The sequence below is a fragment of the Octopus bimaculoides genome, chromosome 21, assembly GCF_001194135.2.
Source record: "Octopus bimaculoides isolate UCB-OBI-ISO-001 chromosome 21, ASM119413v2, whole genome shotgun sequence".
Classification (NCBI taxonomy): domain Eukaryota; kingdom Metazoa; phylum Mollusca; class Cephalopoda; order Octopoda; family Octopodidae; genus Octopus; species Octopus bimaculoides.
This window is the reverse complement of record NC_069001.1, coordinates 14,140,786-14,146,416: the sequence shown is the minus strand read 5'-3', so window position 1 is coordinate 14,146,416 and position 5,631 is coordinate 14,140,786.

Here is a 5,631-nt window from a genome sequence, read left to right as displayed (position 1 = left end):
TTAAAAAAAATGAAAATAGCAGAACTGAGAAATTAGTGATGAACTATGGAGCAGGGTGAAGAATATATGATTGTATCTGAATCCAAGAATTACTTTGGAGCTCAAAGAAAACAAAGGGTTTGTAAATATTTGAAGCCTAGCATTCACAGAACTAGGGAAGGAGTGCCCAGGAAAAAACGGAAAATGAAAAGAAATCCAAGTAACTTGATAAGATTTTTCTCAGAGACTCCAAGAATCATTGTTGGTGAATAGTAAATTTAAAGATTTCCACAAAGTGAAAGTAAGCTAGTGTTCCTTAAAGAGGGTGAAACCTTTCAAGTGTAATAATAATAGTAATAATAATCCTTTGTACTATAGGCACAAGGCCTGAAATTTGTGAGGAGAGGATAAGTCGATTACAATGACCCCAATGCTCAAATGGTGCTTATTTTATCAACCCTGAAAGGTTTAAAGGCAAAGTCGACCCCCGACAGGATTTGAACTCAGAACATGAAGACAGACAAAATGCCACTAAACATTTTGCCTGGTGTGCTAACGATTCAGCCAGCATGAATGGTTTCTGCTTTTGGCATAAGGTCAACAATTTCTGAAGAGAAGATATTCATTGATTACCTCCACTCTAGTAGATGACTGGTACTAAATTTTTATCGACCCCCAACCCCGAAAGGAAGAAATGGCAAATTTGACCACAGTGAAATTTGAACTCGGAATCTTTAAAGTCAGAAGAAATGTTGTTAAGCATTTTATCCAATGTGCTATCTCGTCATCTTAATAATGATAATAATGGTTTCCAGTTTTGGCACAAGGCCAGAATCTTCACAGGGGAAGGGTGTTAGTCAATTATATCAGTCCCAATACTTAATTGGGACTTTATTTCATTGACCCCGAAAGGATGAAAGGTAAAGTCAACCCTTGGCGGCATTTGAACTCAGGACATAGAGAACTGGAAGAAATGCTGCTAAGCATAGTCCCAGGTGCCAAAGATCCTACCAATTCACTGCCTTAATAATACTAATACTAATTCTTTAATAATTTTCTAACATAGATGCAAGGCCAAAAATGAGGGGTGGAAGAAGAATCCTTTATAATAATCTCAGTACTGGATTGGTATTTCAATTTGTCACACACACATCACCAACCCTGAGCGATGAAAGACAAAGTTGACCTTGGCAAGACTTGAACTCAAGAAAATAAAGAGCCAAAAACAAATACCACAAGGTGGTCTTGTTTGATGCACCACCAATCCTGCACAATTTTAATTTACTGCCTCCAATAATGATAATAATAATCCTTTCTATTATAAGCAAAAGGCCTGAAATTGTTAGGGGAGGGGGCTAGTCAATTATATCGACCCAGTACTCAACTGGTACTTATTTCATCAACCCAGAGAGGATAAAAGGCAGAGTCGACCCCAGTAGAATTTGAACTCAGAACATAGAAACAGATGTTCTCGGCATTCCGCAATAATAATTTCTAGCATAATCACAAGGCCACAAATTTTGGGCAGGGGTGTATATACTTGGTTATACTGACCCCCCCCCCCCCAGTATATAAATGGTACATTATATTGTCGATTCCCCAACCACCACCACCATCAAAAAAGAATGAAAACAGTCTGTTTTAGGTTGAATTTGAACTCTGGTCCAAGAAAGGCCACACATTTGCAAAGGAAAGATTAGGGGTGGGTCTAAAGATTCAGTTGGTTTGTTCCAGTAGATGCCTAGTAGGGATGTGTGTGTGAGGTAGGATATTAGCCCTTAAGGATTAGGGTTAGCGGGGGAAAGCAACAGCTCTGTATACCAGGCAGCATTTAGAGTACAGAAAGACAGACGCACAGACCAACAGACAAAGGTAATAATTAAAAATAGCCTTAATTACAAGATATCAAACATGAGAAATAGCCAATGATGTTATAACGACCGAATCAGAGATATAACAAAATGGAATAAAACAAAAACAAACAAGAACAACAGTAAAAAGAAAAAAACAAAAACAATCTATTCCCAGTATTTAAAACAAAAATACTGCAAAACAAAGCAACAAAACACTCCAGCAACATTTAAACAAAATAATAATAATAATAATAATAAATCCTCTGAAACCACAATGTGTCGGATAGGACGGGAAATAACAAAAATGGGGAAAATTAACTGTTTTCTTTTTTAATGAACCTATAACAACAACAACAGCAGAAGGAAAAAAAAAACTTTTTATCAATAGAAAAGTTATCCCACTACCTTCTCTCTGTCCTCTCCAATACCCATGTAATATAACTACATATATATAGATAGATAGATAGATACACATATATATATATATGTATATGTATATATTTCACCTTGGCATTGTGAGACTATTTAGTGTAGAACTCAATGTTGTTGGCACTCCGTCGCTTACGACGTCAAGGGTTCCAGTTGATCCGATCAACGGAACAGCCTGCTTGTGAAATTAACATGCAAGTGGCTGAGCACTCCACAGACACATGTACCCTTAACGTAGTTCTTGGGGATATTCAGCGTGACACAGTGTGACAAGGCTGACCCTTTGAATTACAGGCACAACAGAAACAGGAAGTAAGAGTGAGAGAAAGTTGTGGTGAAAGAGTACAGCAAGGTTCGTCACCATCCCCTGCCGGAGCCTCATGGAGCTTTAGGTGTTTTCGCTTAATAAACACTCACAACGCCCGGTCTAGGAATTGAAACCGCGATCCTATGACCGCGAGTCCACTGCCCTAACCACTGGGCCATTGCGCCTCCGCTAGAACTCAATATACATATGCTTTAGAACGAAGCGTTAGACGAGTACAGAACAACACAGGCACTCAACTATGAGCCAACTGCATTCATAGCAGAAACAACTGTAAGCTAATGAAGTTCATAAGATAATTGTTGATTCCACTGTCATCTCTCTTTCTTATATATATATATATGAGAGAGAAAAAAGATGTAAAACAGTGATTAAAATATCCATGTAGATATCAATAAAGCATTCAGCTTTAAATGAACTTGATTAAAAGTATCCAACAATCAGACGCCAGTAAATGTAAGTCGAATACACGTGCAAGGTAATTCCTCGTGTATGACATGTGGATCTAAATATCATTTCGAAGAATTTTGAGAAATTCAGAAAAAATACGTATATATGGCCGTGTAAGGTGAGTTCTACAATTAAAGAAGCAATTCTTTTCTCTACGTATTTTTGTTACACACATATGAGAGAAAGATAGATGTATTCATGCTTCAAGTCCCACACTCAACTCCCAAATCTCCTCCTGGACTGTTTTGTAGTTGAGAGTTTAAGTATGATCAGTTAACACTGGTTGATTAATTCTGCGACCTTCCTGTGATCCTCCCTCCTCTGCACATGCCACATCTAATCTCCTGGTGAAGATGCTCAAGGCAGAGAGCAAAAGACCTTTTGGTCTTTAGCCAGGATCTAGAACACAGAAACAAGACCCATTGTCTGTATGTATATATATGTACTCGCATGTGAGTGTGTGGTGTATATATATATAGATAGATAGGAAGAGGATGGAGTGGACTAGGCAAAACAAAGAGCACATGAGACAAAGTGTTTCTTCTAACCCTAGTGATGTTGGAATTCAACATCACTACGGTTATCTTCTGCCTTTCATCACCTCACAGTCAATACTACAAGCACTAGTTGAGTACTGGAGCCAAAGCAATCACCCCAAAACTGCTAGCTCTATGCCAAATCTTTGGAGAATTCTTAATTAAGGGGATTATCTTTCCTACTCAAGTGGAACAGATATGAAATGTACTGTCTTGGTTTCAGTTAATTTTGGGAATAAATAATTTAGTTTAGTAAAGGACTTTGCTATTATTAATAAGCTGAAATTTTAATGAAAGTTGTAAGATTTGACAATTAACAAACCCCTTAACTCCTTGGGTGTCGTTCAGGTGTTGCAGCCATATAACATATCTAGGGCAAGAATGCCTGGCAGAGCCTACCCTCTCCAGGCTAAACTTATATCTACAGCTGAGTGGACTGGAGCAACGTGAAATGAAGTGTTTTGCTCAAGAACACAATGTGTCACTTAGTCCAGGGATCGAAACTACAATCTTATGATTGTGAATCCAGCACCCTAACCACTATGCCACTCACCTCCACTAGGAAAATTTAGATCACTTTAAAGCAGGAAGTTTGTATCACAAAACCAGGGCTGGCCCCAAGCAGGTTAATATTAAAAGGGTTTTATTATCACTTGATAATCATAACTCATCTTCTAGAAACAGAGATAGTTTCAATGAATCATGAACTTATATTGCATGATACACGACATACTTGTATTTGTCCCTACATCTTCATCATCATCATCATCATTTAGCATCTATTGTCCATGCTGGAATGGGTTAGATGGTTTGGCCAGAGCTGGGGAGCTGCACAAGACTCCAGTCTGATTCGGCATGGTTTCTATGACCGGATGCCCTTCCTAACACCAATCGCTATATATATATATATATATATATATATATATATATATATATATATATATATATATATACATATACTTTATCTAAAAGCAGCAGAAATATAACAAAAGACTGTTACTCGGAGTTTCATGTTCCCGTTCATCGGACAGTTATATTTCTGCTGCTTTTAAATAAAGCATATTACTCTACCTCTGGTATTTGAGTACTCTTTTTTCCACCTTGTTGCACATTTCATGTGCTTACTCTGAGATATATATATATATATATATATATATATATATATATACACACACATATGCACATACACACATGCATAGAGACTCTGATTTCTCTTGGATTCCCTACCAAATTTGAAACTCCACTTAAATACATTACAATCATACTTCAAACAACAGCAATAAGTTTGGTGGTGGTGGTGGTGGCGGTGGTGGTTGATTGTTCAAACATAGTCTGGGATGGATATCAATGCTTATATAAAATAGGAATGAGAAGCTACAAAAGAAACGGTAGCAAATTAAAACTAGAACCAAACAAAATCCCAAAAAATCATTGGAGAATGCAGAACTTTTTTAAGTTGATTCAACAGTATAAAGAATAATAGTTGTGGGTGTTTTCTTGTGTTGAATATAATTAAAAATAAAGATAAACTTTCTCAAAATTATGTCTCGGAGCCCAATGAAATATATATAAGCATATGATATATATGTATATGTGTGTATACATGTATGTATATATACATATGTCTTTATATATATATATATAAAGACATGTATGCATATATGTTTGTGTGTGTGAGTGGTATATATATACGGAAGTATATATACATATTGAAAGTGTGAACATACATATATATATATATAATACACACACATGTATTTGTGAAAATGACTAACTAACACTTATAAAATTATGCTTTGGCTTAAATGTCTTGAAAAACATAGCTGATAAATGTGAGGGTGGTGAGTGGAGGTGATGGAAGCATATGCTTTTTATACAATCAAACATAGACACAATTATACATATATATATATATATATATATATATATAATTTTTGAATAGATCAGTTCAGTGCTTTGAAATTTCCAAAGGAAAAACAAGAGGTTCGGTAACAGAGTAGCCTCCCTTTGTATACTGCCGGACAGCAGTAATTCCTTATATTATATATATATATACATA